The following is a 15,087-nucleotide window of genomic DNA, read 5'->3' on the forward strand; positions in this document are numbered from 1 at the left end:
ACACACTACGCCGTGAAGGACTGAAATCCTGCAGCGCCCGCAAGGTCCCCCTGCTCAAGAAAGCACATATACAGGCCCGTCTGAAGTTTGCCAATGAACATCTGAATGATTCAGAGGAGAACTGGGTGAAAGTGTTGTGGTCAGATGAGACCGAAATCGAGCTCTTTGGCATCAACTCAACTCGCTGTGTTTGGAGGAGGAGGAATGCTGACTATGACCCCAAGAGCACCATCCCCACCGTCAAACATGGAGGTGGAAACATTATGCTTTGTGGGGGTTTTTCTGCTAAGGGGACAGGACAACTTCACCGCATCAAAGGGACGATGGACGGGGCCATGTACCGTCAAATCTTGGGTGAGAACCTCCTTCCTTCAGCCAGGACATTGAAAATGGGTCGTGGATGGGTATTCCAGCATGACAATGACCCAAAACACACGGCCAAGGCAACAAAGGAGTGGCTCAAGAAGAAGCACATTAAGGTCCTGGAGTGGCCTAGCCAGTCTCCAGACCGTAATCCCATAGAAAATCTGTGGAGGGAGCTGAAGGTTTGAGTTGCCAAACGTCAGCCTCGAAACCTTAATGACTTGGAGAATCCCTCCTGAGATGTGTGCAAACCTAGTGGCCAACTACAAGAAACGTCTGACCTCTGTGATTGCCAACAAGGGTTTTGCCACCAAGTACTAAGTCATGTTTTGCAGAGGGGTCAAATACTTATTTCCCTCATTAAAATGCGAATCAATTTATAACATTTTTGACATGCGTTTTTCTGGATTTTTTTGTTGTTATTCTGTCTCTCACTGTTCAAATAAACCTACCATTAAAATTATAGACTGATCATTTCTTTGTCAGTGGGCAAACGTACAAAATCAGCAGGTGATCAAATACTTTTTTCCCTCACTGTACATGTAGATAGGGGTAAAGTGACTATGCATAGATAATAAACAGCGAGTAGCAGCAGCGTAAAAAAGGGTGTCAATGCAAATAGTCCGGGTAGCCATTTGATTAACTGTTCAGCAGTCTTATGGCTTGGGGATAGAAGCTGTTGAGGAGCCTTTTGGACCTAGACTTGGCGCTCCGGTACCACTTGCCGTGCAGTAGCAGAGAGAACAGTCTATGACATGGGTGGCTGGATTCTTTGACAATTTGCAGGGCCTTTCTCTGACACCGCCTGGTATAGAGGTCCTGGATGGCAGGGAGCTAGGAGGAAAAATCACAGATATACCACCGTGGATTTTAATAAATCACTGTAAATAATTTAGAATATAGTATATTGAAGCAACAAAAAAAGAGGAAGTTATTATTTTATACTAGTACAATTGCTCAGAGAAAGAGATGTTGTTCAACATGTAATATTTTTTTCCTCTAAAAAAGGTAGTGGTCAAAATGATTGACAGCCCTAAAGATTCTTATAAAGAAAGTAGTCAAAAGTTTTGTATTTGGTTCCATGTTCCTAGCACACAATGACTACATAAAGCTTGTGACTCTACAAACTTGTTGGATGCATTTGCAGTTCGTTTTAGTTGTGTTTCAGATAATTTTGTGCCCAATAGAAATGAATGGTAAATCATGTATTGTGTCTTTTTGGAGTCACTTTGATTGTAAATAAGAATAGAATGCTTCTAAACACTTCTACATTAATGTGGGTGCTACCATGATTGTGGATTAATCCTTAATGAATCGTAAATAATGATAAGTGAGAAAGTTACAGAGGGACTAAACTCCTAGGTATAACATTGGATGTCAATTATCATGGTCAAGTCATATTGACAATGTTGTTGTGAAGATGGGGAGGGGTATATCTGTTATAAAAGGATGTTCTGCGTTGTTAACACAAATCAACTGTACTAGTTGTTCAGGCTCTGGTCTTGTAATATGATGAAGTGAAGCAAAGAAAGACCTAGCAAATCTGCAGCAGGCTGAAAACAGAGCAGCACGCCTTGCCCATACAGTGCATTCGGAAATTATTCAGACCCCTTTACTTTTTCCACATTTTGTTACGTTACAGCCTTATTCTAAAATTGATTAAATAGTTTTTTTCCCTCATCAATCTACACACAATACCCCATAATGACAAAGCAAAAACAGAAATATAACATTTACATAAGTATTCAGATCCTTTATTCAGTACTTTGTTGAAGCACCTTTTGGCAGCAATTACAGCCACGATTCTTCTTGGGTATGACGCTACAAGCTTGGCACACCTGTATTTGGGGAGTTTCTCCCATTCTTCTCTGCAGATCCTCTCGCTCTCTCAGGTTGGATGGGGAGCGTCGCTGCACAGCTATTTTCAGGTCTCTCTGGAGATGTTCGATCTGGTTCAAGTCCAGGCTCTGGCTTGGCCACTCAAGGACATTCAGTGACTTGTACCGAAGCCACTCCTGCATTGTCTTGGCTGTGTGCTTAGGGTCGTTATCCTGTTGGAAGGTGAACCTTCGCCCCAGTCTGAGGTCCTGAGTGCTCTGGGGCAGGTTTTCATCAAGGATCTCTCTGTACTTTGCTCCATTCATCTTTCCCTCGATCCTGACTAGTCTCCCAGTCCCTGCCGCTGAAAAACATCCTCACAGCATGATCCTGCCACCACAATGCTTCACCTTAGGGATGGTGCCAGGTTTCCTCCAGACGTGACGCTTGGCATTCAGGCCAAAGAGTTAAATCTTGGTTTCATCAGACAAGAGAATCTTGTTTCTCATGGTCTGAGAGTCCTTTAGGTGCCTTTTGGCAAACTCCAAGCGGGCTGTCATGTGCCTTTTACTGAGGAGTGGCTTCCATCTGGCCACTCTACCATAAAGGCCTGATTGGTGGAGTGCTGCAGAGATGGTTGTCCTTCTGGAAGGTTCTCCTATCTCCACAGAGGAACTCTGGAGCTCTGTCAGAGTGACCATTGGGTTCTTGGTCACCTCCCTGACCAAGGCCCTTCTCCCCCGATTACTCAGTTTGGCCGGGTGGCCAGCTCTAGGAAGAGTGTTGGTGGTTCCAAACTTCTTCCATTTAAGAATGATGGAGGCCACTGTGTTCTTGGGGACCTTCAATGCTGCAGGAATTGTTTTGGTACCCTTCCCCAGATCTATGCCTCGACACAATCCTGTCTTGGAGCTCTACGGTCAATTCCTTCGACCTCATGGCTTGGTTTTGCTCTGACATGCACTGTCAACTGTGGGGCCTTATATATACAGGTGTGTGCCTTTCCAAATCATGTCCAATCAATTGAATTTACCACAGGTGGACTTCAATCAAGTTGTAGAAACATCTCAAGATGATCAATGGAAACAGGATGCACCTGAGCTCAATTTCGATTCTCATAACAAAGGGTCTGATTACTTATGTAAATTAGGTATTTCTGTTTTAATTATTTGTAATAAACTTGCAACAAATTCTAAAAACCTCTTTTCGCTTTGTCATTATTGGGTATTGTGTGTAGATAGATGAGGATTTTTATTTATTGAATCAATTTTAGAATAAGGCTGTAACGTAACAAAATGTGGAAAAGGGAAGGGGTCTGAATACTTTCCGAATGCACTGTAACTGCATATACAGAACTAACATCAACAACATGCATGCCAGTCTTTCCTTGTTGAGGGTTAAAGAGAGATGAAATGCTTCTCTTGTAGTTTTTATGAGAAATATTACTGTGATATAAATTCCAGATTTTCTGCATAATCAAATAACATACAGCTCAGACACCCATACATACCACACAAGACAGGGGACTCTTCAAAGTATTATACAGAGCCATGATCCCATGGAACTCCCTTCTATCTCCAATTACTCAAGCAAATATCAAAATGGCCTAACATTTTTTTAAATAAAACAACATCTCATGGCACAATAGGGACTGTGAAATGACACACGCACACACAGACACACTATCACACTCTAACACACACATCATTCTTTAGTTGTATTGTTTGTATATCGTTGTATGTTTGTATATTATTGTATTTTAAATTTGTGTGACGGTTCTTGGCTGTCAGTGTATCAGTGTTTTGTTACTTTTCATGTTTTATGTTTTTGTGTGGACCCCAGGAAGAATAGCTGCTGCTTCGGCAAAAGCTAATGGGGATCCTAATGAACCAATAAAACCAGTACTCATTCAGGATTTTCTGACACAATACATTAATTACCATTAATTTCTATTGGGCACAAAATAATCTGAAACACGACCAAAACGAACTGCAAATGCATCCAACAAGTTTGTAGAGTCACAAGCTTGATGTATTCATTGTTTGCTAGGAATATGGGAGCAAATACTCAACTTTCGACTACTTTATGTTAACAAATCTTTAGGGGTGTCAATTTTGACCCCTACCTTTTTGAAAAAAAGTATTACTTGTTAAACAAATCTCTTTCTTTGAGCAATTGTATTACTACAGTAGCTTGTGAAATTATTCACCCCCCTTGACATTTTTCCTATTTTGTTGCCTTACAACATGGAATTAAAATTGATTTTTGGGGGGTTTGTATCATTTGATTTACACAACATGCCTACCACTTTGAAGATGCAAAATATTTTTCTATTGTGAAACTAACAAGAAATAAGACAAAAAAACAGAAAACTTGCATAACTATTCACCCCCCCAAAGTCAATACTTTGTAGAGCCACCTTTTGCAGCAATTACAGCTGCAAGTCTCTTGGGATATGTCTCTATAAGCTTGGCACATCTAGCCACTGGGATTTTTGCCCATTCTTCAAGGCAAAACTGCTCCAGCTCCTTCAAGTTGGATGGGTTCCGCTGGTGTACAGCAATCTTCAAGTCATACCACAGATTCTCAATTGGATTAAGGTCTGGGCTTTGACAAGGCCATTCCAAGACATTTAAATGTTTCCCCTTGAACCACTCAAGTGTTGCTTTAGCAGTATGCTTAGGGTCATTGTCCTGCTGGAAGGTGAAACTCCGTCCCAGTCTCAAATCTCTGGAAGACTGAAACAGGTTTCCCTCAAGAATTTCCCTGTATTTAGCACCATCCATCATTCCTTCAATTCTGACCAGTTTTCCAGTCCCTGCCGATGAAAAACATCCCCACAATATGATGCTGCCACCACCATGTTTCACTGTGGTGATGGTGTTCTCGGGGTGATGAGAGGTGTTGGGTTTGCGCCAGACATAGCGTTTTCCTGACCAGAGTACCTTCTTCCATATGTTTGGGGAGTCTCCCACATGCCTTTTGGCGAACACCAAACGTGTTTGCTTATTTTTGTCTTTAAGCAATGGCTTTTTTCTGGCCACTCTTCCATAAATCCCAGCTCTGTGGAGTGTACGGCTTAAAATGGTCCTATGGACAGATACTCCAATCTCCACTGTGGAGCTTTGCAGCTCTTTCAGGGTTATCTTTGGTCTCTTTGTTGCCTCTCTGATTAATGCCCTCCTTGCCTGGTCCGTGAGTTTTGGTGGGCGGCCCTCTCCTGGCAGGTTTGTTCTGGTGCCATATTCTTTCCATTTTTTAATAATGGATTTAATGGTGCTCCGTGGGATGTTCAAAGTTTCTGATATTTTTTTACAACCCTTCTCCACAACTTTGTCCCTGACCTGTTTGGAGAGCTCCTTGGTCTTCATGGTGCCGCTTGCTTGGTGGTACCCCTTGCTTAGTGGTGTTGCAGACTCTGGGGCCTTTCAGAACAGGTGTATATATACTGAGATTATGTGACAGATCATGTGACACTTAGATTGCACACAGGTGGACTTTATTTAACTAATTATGTGACTTCTGAAGGTAATTGGTTGCACCAGATCTTATTTAGGGGCTTCATAGCAAAGGGGGTGAATACATATGCACGCACCACTTTTCCGTTATTTATTTTTTATAATTTTTTGAAACAAGTTCTTTTTTTCATTTCACTTCACCAATTTGGACTATTTTGTGTATGTCCATTACATGAAATCCAAATGAAAATCAATTTAAATTACAGGTTGTAATGCAACAAAATAGGAAAAACGCCAAGGGGGATTAATACTTTTGCAAGGCACTGTATAAAATTATGTAATTTCCCACTTTTTTCGAGCATACAATACAGCTCAGTATTTGAATTATTTATTTTATACAGTCCTTATTGCTCATCTTTATCAAGAGTGTCAATAATTTCGGACCCCACTGTACACACTCTTTGCCCCTGGGAAATCATATTTGTTTGCCAAATTGAAGCATAGGGAAAGCAGTTAGGAGCTTAGAAATGTCTCAGGGATTAACCTATTTACAAGGTTATCTTTTCCCTGAATATGAAGTAAATGTTTATTGCTGATTTATAAATGATCTATAAAATAACGCAGTTATATAGTTATTACTTTAATATAAAATGACAACACTGGATGTGTTACCCTGATATCTTCATATAATATACAGAAGGTCGGACTAAATGGCAAGATCCTGTTGAGTATTGAATACACAATTCATTAATTGACTCAGTACAGTGGCTTGCCATCCCTTGTGTGATTTAACACTGCTTATCTTCCGATGTGACAGTTATAGTTTAGTAAAAAGGGGTTGACATGATTATAAAGCCCAGGGTACGTCAGTAGTTTACCACACAGTGGCTAGTGGTGTGGAGAGGAGATGAGATGAAGGTGGATGCCTCTCAGTGACTCGCTCTTTAAAATACAATTTCCCCACAGAGTGTGGGTGTACCTCACAGCTCAGTCTGGCAGGTAGTGAGATCTAGCCCATCTGTGACACACACACACGTTGCAGTGGAGAGCGAGTGTGTGCCATACTGCAACACACCAACTAACAGACTGATGTTTGTTTTGAGTTTAACTGCTTTCCAATCAGTCGAGGACTTTAGAGGAAACATGCCTCAAAGACACATGTTGGTCTCTCAGGCAAATGATTGAGTCAATCCATCATTGAGGGAAATGCCCAGTCATATTAATGACGTGTTCATTGGAGTAAGCTCTCTTAATGGGACGCACAGTAAGGGGCCTATAAGATATGAGGCGTTCTATTGTAATCTTGTGCAATAGACAGACAAGCTACTTTTTGTGTAGGTATTGAATGTACAATGTCTCTTCATATTCCCCTAGGAACAAACAATCTTGATTTATAAAGGGGAAGATATGTGAAAAATACATTGCAATAATTGATCATTTTGATGTGGCATGTAAGGACACTAAGGATTCCTTAAGGATATTTCACATATTGCACTTTGTGTTCAATGTAGGAAATAAGAACTACTTATTTTAGTAGGTGTGCCAGCTCAGGATACATTTATATGTAACATATATGTGCACATATGGACAGCAGCAGCCTTATTTAATCCCTGTCAGTTTGGAGAGCGGTGACAGTGTTTCTCATCAGGACACTCAGATCATCTGACGACCCTCCTTAGCCTTCGTCTGGTCTGGTCTAACTCATCTCATCTCTCTGCATCCTCTGACCCTTCCCTCATCACTCCACACCTAAACATGGCCAGAGATGTCTGACTACTTTCAATCACCAGAAACTGTCAGAGAGAAATGTCTTACCTTACCTAAAGCTTCCTTTCTTTAGATGTGTGCCTTCACAAAATGTTGGCATCTGTGAGAATTACACGTGCTAAAAAGCACAAACAAAGATGATTACCAATCAAATTGAATGTTTTTGTCTGCAATTCAATGAGATTGATATCTTACATTTGTTAACATAAAATTAATCCCTTGATAGTTGATGGTGGACTGTTGAGGAAGTCGACTAAACCATTCCATTGTTTCTGCAACTACCTCCCCCTAACAAGAAAAGTTTAAAATGTTTTCTACCCTCTTGTGGCTTTGAGTCTTGTGACTTTTGTCAAGGAGTGAAATGTAATTGATGGTGGAGAGTTATGTGAAAGCCATTGGTCCAGTTCTAAATTGATTTAGGACCTATTTAACCGGTCAAGAGTTTTTTGTCACCCTTGGTGAACATAACTCAGAGAAAATACATATCACATGTGGCGTTCAACAAGATTAGATTTTTGGTCCGGTATTGTTCAGTATATATATTACCCTTTGGCAGCGTTATCAGAAAGCACAGCATTGATTTTCACAGCTACGCAGACGATACACAACTTTACATTTCTGTGTCACCACAGAAATACCGTATTAGTGATTTAAATACTTGGATGGCTCACAACTTCCTCCAGCTAAATCAAGACAAGACTGAGGTACTTATTGTTGGAGCCAAAGCACAGAGAGAGAATCTAGCCGCGCATTTTAATTCACGGACAATAAAATGCTTTTAAGTTATGTACCCAGTAGGTCCCTCAGGTCCTCTGGCACTGGCCTTTTAACTATCCCAAAGCCCAGGACCAAGAGGCATGGAGAGGCAGCCTTTAGTTATTATGCCCCCAGCCTCTGGAATAGCCTGCCATAGAAACTGTGGACATATTTAAAAGAGATCTTAAAACACATATTTTTATCTTTGCTTTTCCTCAGGTTGCTTTTTAATTGTTCAGTCATTCTTTTGTTTTTATCTTATGTTTGTTGAGTAGTAAATATTTCAGCTTTTATTTTCATTGTTTTTTATTAGTTTATTTCCTGTAAAGCACATTGCGTTGCATTCCATGTCTGAAATGTGCCGTATAAATAAAGCTTGATTTGATCTGATTTGATTGGTGGAACAGGAGAGATAACACGAGGGACTAATCATGCTCTCCCTCAGGAGGGTTTTAGTTGGCAGTGTGACATCCCAGACTGAAGGCAGAAGTGTTGAGAAGGAACTGACAAAAAGTATCATCCTAATTGGCTTGAAGTCAATCTAACCCTATGCATTCCTCGATACCTGTAATAGAAATGACTGACATGAGGGATTACTTTTCAATGAGGTCCAATTCTAGGAACACTTTTTGTACTTATGAATACCCTCAGAGTTATAAGATGTAACATATGTTAGGTAGGGTTGCGTAACAATCCAAATGAGTAGGCTAATTTCCTAATTAAATACGATAACTAATAAAGAAGCTTTCAAGTTGACGTCAGATGTTGAAAACTTGAAGACTGACATTCTTTATTGCTCTTTATTGCTATTTGTAGATGGGTTGCCTGACAACGTCACAAAAATGATGTGTGCGCATCGATGGGCAGAATGCCGTGTGTTTTTATGATTCTGAAAGGTCAGATAGCTGGGAGAAAACTACGAAACAACATGGCTGCTATGTCTCCATCTAATTTGGCTGATCTCTTGAGCTGTGCTAGATATGATAAACAAAACACAGCTATGTTACCAAAATGTTGTTTCAGTTATACAGTATTACCATTTCTTACTAAATACCAAATACCAAATGAAACAGCATTTGGTGACTAGACTAAACATTTATTTCTGATTTTTATCTTCCAGAAAAATGTAATTATCTCCTGATGACGTCCACAATGACTTCAATGGAGTATGATTTTCAATTGGGTCTGATTTTCAATGCAGCTTGATTACAGACATTTGAGCTTCTATCATGTCATTCTGTTAGGTTCTATATAACCTCTCACCTGTATCAATTGTTCTACTTCAATGATACATTCATTTTATTACATACACTTTTTTAGTTTTTTAGCAATCAAATTAAAAAATATGCTAAATTAACTTAACTTCCCAGCCAGCCTGATCTTCCTGGCACATATTCACACCTCAGACATGAGACAGGCAGCAACATGCCTGAGATTGACTGCCTACTCAATGAGACCTTCCATTTCACTGAAACTACCTCTGTGGCCTGGGTGGGATTAAGCTGGATAGAGTGGCAATCTCGTTTTACAGATTCATCCCTAGAGTTGACCCCAATGTACCATAAGACAATGAGGAAATTAGGAACCCTTTGGACTGGCTGGGATACTGAATGCAGAGCACATGGCTATGTGCTGATTGGACTGCTCTTGTCACGCACATCCAATAGCACCTGTACTTCAGCCTGGAATTGGTCCATCTATCATTAGAGGGATGATATAACCAACATCTGTTTAACATGTTATTTTGTTCATTCTGTGGTGTATATCCAGCCTGTATTTTAATGTATACTACCGGTCAAAAGTTTTAGAACACCTACTCATTCAAGGGTTTTTCTTTATTTTTACTATTTTCTACATTGTAGAATAATAGTGAAGACATCAAAACTATGACATAACACATACGGAATCATGTAGTAACCAAAAAAGTGTTCATGAGATTGCGTCATCTGTGGATCTGTTGGGGCAGTATGTGAATTGGAGTGGGTCTAGGGTTTCCGGGATGATGGTGTTGATGTGAGCCATGACCAGCCTTTCAAAGTACTTCATGGCTACCGACGTGAGTGCTACGGGGCGGTAGTCATTTAGGCAGGTTACCTTCGCTTTCTTGAGCACAGAGACTATGGTGGTCTGCTTGAAACATGTAGGTATTACAGACTCGGTCAGGGAGAGGTTGAACATTTACACGTCCTGGTAATCCGTCTGGCCCCGCGGCCTTGTGAATGTTGACCTGTTTAAAGGTCTTGCTCACATCGGCTACGGAGAGCGTGATCACACAGTCGTCCTGAACAGCTGGTGCTCTCATGCATGCTTCAGTGTTGCTTGCCTCGAAGCGAGCATAAAAGGCATTTAGCCGGTGTAGTAGGATTCAATCTTAGTCCTGTATTGACGCTTTGCCTGTTTGATGGTTCGTCTGAGGGCATAGCGGGATTTCTTATAAGCGTCCGGATTAGTGTCCCGCTCCTTGAAGCGGAAGCTCTAGCCTTTAGCTCGGTGCGGATGTTGCCTGTAATCCATGGCTTCTGGTTGGGATATGTACATACGGTCACTGTGGGGACGATGTCGTCGATGCACTTATTGAAGAAGCCGGTGACAGAGGTGGTATACTCCTCAATGCCATTGGATGAATCCCGGAACATATTCCAGTCTGTGCTAGAAAAACAGTCCTGTAGTGTAGCATCTGCGTCATCTGACCATTTCCGTATTGAGCGAGTCACTGGTACTTCCTGCTTTAGTTCTTGCTTGTAAGCAGGCATCAGGAGGATAGAGTTATGGTCAGATTTGCCAAATAGAGGGCGAGGGAGAGCTTTGTATGTGTCTCTGTGTGCGGAGTAAAGGTGGTCTAGTATGACATGCTGGTAAAAATTAGGTAAAAGACGGATTTAAGTTTGCCTGCATTAACGTCCCCGGCCACTATGAGCGCCACTTCTGGATGAGCATTTTCTTGTTTGCTTATGGCCTTATAAAGCTCGTTGAGTGCGGTCTTAGTGCCAGCATCGGTTTGTGGTGGTAAATAGACGGCTATGAAAAATATAGATGAAAACTCTCTTGGTAGATAGTGTGGTCTACAGCTTATCATGAGGTACTCTACCTCAGGCGAGCAATACCTCGATACTTCCTTAATATTAGACATTGCGCACCAGCTGTTATTGACAAATAGAGACACACCACCACCCCTCGTCTTACCGGACGGTGCACGAATAACCCAGCCAACTGTATATTATCCGTGTTGTCGTTCAGCCACAACTCGGTGAAACATAAGATATTACAGTTTTTAATGTCCAGTTGGTTGGATAGCCTCGAATGGCGCTCATCCAGTTTATTCTCTAGTGATTGCACGTTGGCCAATACAACAGATGGTAGAAGCGGGTTACCCACTTGCCGACGAATTCTCACAAGGCACCCCGATCTCCGCCCCCTGTATCTCCTTCTTTTCTTCACACGAATGATGGGGATTTGATCCTGGTCTCTGAGAAACAGTATATCCTTCATTAATGAAAAAATCTTTGTCCAGTTCGAGGTGAGTAATCGCTGTTCTGATATCCAGAAGCTCTTTTCGGTCATAAGAGAAGGTAGCAGCAACATTATGTACAAAATAAGTTACAAACAATGCGAAAAAACACACAAAATAGCACAGTTGGTTAGGAGCCCGTAAAACGGCAGCCATCCCCTCTGGCGCCATTCGAAATACACTACAAGTTTTACATTTCCTGCATTGCAGGAAAGTTATCCTGCAACAGGGTGATCAAATTAAGATCCTACATCTGTAGCAATTTTATGAAGTTGGCTTTAGCTATCCCAGATATGTTCCCAATCTCCCAACCTCATAACTAGCTACCAAGAAGACATTTCAGGCTATCAAGTTAGAGTAGCTTGTCTAACTATCTTAGCTGGCAAGGTTGGTAGACTAGAAAAGCAAGCAATTACTAAATGTACTGAATAAGACTAATTCCTTTCAATATTTTACTCAGATTTTAGCAGAGATGCAGAGTAGCATATTTAGTTTCTTAAATAAAATAAAACACAAGTCAGTAGGATACAGACAGCTCAAGAGGTATGATTAGATATGCAGAAATAATTAAGCATAATGCTTATGGCTCTAGATTGTAGAAGAAAAGCTGTTTCAGGTGTTTGAAAAATGCAAAATTTTCCAAATTCCATATGGAGGCCTAGCCCCCCTCTGGCCCACCCACCAGCCATCCTCACATACTTTGTACAACCTCAGGTTTTTGGGTTGCATGACGCCCCTGTCTGACACAGAGATAGAAAGAGTGAAATTACCAAATAAGAACTTTTAAGATCTAAGAAACCTTTTTCAATACATACAGTGCCTTCGGAAAGTATTCAGACCCCTTGACTTTTTCCACATTTTGGTAGGTTACAGCCTTATTCTAAAATTGATTAAATTGTTATTTCCCCCCTCATCAATCTACACACAATACCCCATAATGACAAAGCAAAAACAGGATTGTTTATCTTTTTTGCACATTTATTAAAAATAAAAACGGAAATATGACATTTACATAAGTATTCAGACCCTTTACTCAGTACTTTGTTGAAGCACCTTTGGCAGCGATTATAGCCTCGACTCTTCTTGGGTATGACGCTACAAGCTTGGCACACCTGTATTTGGGTAGTTTCTCCCATTCTTCTCTGCAGATCCTCTCAAACTCTGTCAGATTGGATGGGGAGTGTCGCTGCACAGCTATTTTCAGGTCTCTCCAGAGATGTTCGATCGGGTTCAAGTCCGGGCTCTGGCTAGGCCACTCAAGGTCCTGAGCGTTCTGGAGCAGGTTTTCATCAAGGATCTATCTGTACTTTGCTCAGTTCATCTTTGCCTCGATCCTGACTAGTCTCCCAGTCCCTGCCGCTGAAAAACATCCCCACAGCATGATGCTGCCACCACCATGCTTCACCATAGGGATGGTGCTAGGTTTCCTCCAGAAGTGACGCTTGGCATTCAGGCCAAAGAGTTCAATCTTGATTTCATCAGACCAGAGAATCTTGTTTCTCATGGTCTGAGAGTCTTTAGGTGCCTTTTGGCAAACTCCAAGTGGGCTGTCATGTGCCTTTTACTGAGGAGTGGCTTCCTTCTTGCCACTCTACCATAAAGGCCTGATTGGTGGAGTGCTGCAGAGATGGTTGTCCTTCTGGAAGGTTCTCCCATCTCCACAGAGGAACTCTAGAGCACTGTCAGAGCTACCATCGGGTTCTTGGTCACCTCCCTGACCAAGGCCCTTCTCCCCCGATTGCTCAGTTTGGCAGGGCGGCCAGCTCTAGGAAGAGTCTTGGTGGTTCCAAACTTCTTCCATTTAAGAATGATGGAGGACACTGTGTTCTTGGGGACCTTCAATGCTGTAGAATTGTTTTGGTACCCTTCCCCAGATTTGTGCCTCGATACAAACCTGTCCAAATCATATCCAATCAATTGAATTTACCACAGGTGGACTCCAACCAAGTTATAGAAACATCTCAAGGATGGTCAATGGAAACAGGATGCACCTGAGCTCAATTTCGAGTCTCATAGCAAAGGGTTTGAATACTTATGTAAATAAGGTATTTTACTGTTTTTTATTTTTTATATATTAGCAAAAATTTCTAAAAACCTGTTTTTGCTTTGTCATTATGGGGTATTGCTGAGGTTTTTTTTGTATTAATCCATTTTAGAATAAGGCTGTAACGTAACAAAAAATTGAAAAAGTCAAGGGGTCTGAATACTTTCCGAAGGCACTGCATTTTCATTAGAGAGGGTTTGTTTTGTCCAACATTGGTTCCATTAGCCTTTTTTCATCAAGTCAACTGCAACTGCAATGTATATTTCTTCAATAAGTCGTTGCTTTGGATGCAACGATATGCTCTCTCTATAGGCTAATTTAATAGTACTCACCTCTGGGTGTTCTGCCCTTATTGGATTATCATTTATCCAGAGGTGAACAATACGAACACACCATGTAAACACAAGGGTTGAAAAAACCACACATGCATCATGAGAAAAAGGTCAGATGGCGTTAGACAATCGTGAGTTTGCTCACCAGTTGCGCACGAAGGTATGTCACACACATTATCTATTCTCATAAAAAAATCACATTTGATGCTATATAGAGAGTGGGGCGGAGCAAAACATTGGAATATAAATTGACCACAGCGCTATGGATTGACAGGCACACGAGAGAGACAACACTATAAAGTCCATTACAACTTTGGCTTTGCTTAATAGATATCTGTTTGTTTCAAACAGAAGAAACACCTGCAGCCTATCATCTATTCCCTCAAATTTACCGACATGGACGTTTTAAAGTTTGTGGTTTTGATAGTTGCAGTGTTTGCGCAGGTATACGGTGCCCTGGGAACCCCAACCAGCGACGATGGAGATATTTGGTCGATTGAAAACTGGCAGGTAAAACGCACGTCCATCTTCTGAAGCTCATAGCTAATTGGTTAGCAGCATGGACAGCGCAAATCGGTCTTTCGCAAATGGAATGTTGTAGCGTCCTGCTGCGTCCAAGCTATTATTTTTAGGTTTCACGTTTAGGACATCTGATATGGCAATGGTTGATAGAAGGCTTCTGTTTTTTATTCTCTGTTACAATTATTGTTACAGCGGGATCCGTTGGAGAGTGGCTTGGCCATCCGCGTGGCTGACCTCATCAAGAGGTCCAAATCGCAGCAGTTTCACGGACTCATGGGGCGAAGCTCAGGTAAATTCAACTTTCATATCTTTTGATTTGGTCATATTTTTTTGGGTCATAGTAAAATGAGTTTGTAGACTATAATTTATAGAAATGATTAAAATTCGAATAAATTAAACACATTTAATTTCCCGATTTAGGAGTCTCTCAACCGATGCGTCTGGGTCAGAAAAGTACGGTAGGTGTTTCAAATTTGAAAGCATTTTAAATTCAATTATTAATTGGCCTGCTTTGTGCCT

The sequence above is a fragment of the Coregonus clupeaformis genome, unplaced genomic scaffold (genome assembly GCF_020615455.1).
Source record: "Coregonus clupeaformis isolate EN_2021a unplaced genomic scaffold, ASM2061545v1 scaf0057, whole genome shotgun sequence".
In the NCBI taxonomy this organism is placed as follows: Eukaryota; Metazoa; Chordata; class Actinopteri; order Salmoniformes; family Salmonidae; genus Coregonus; species Coregonus clupeaformis.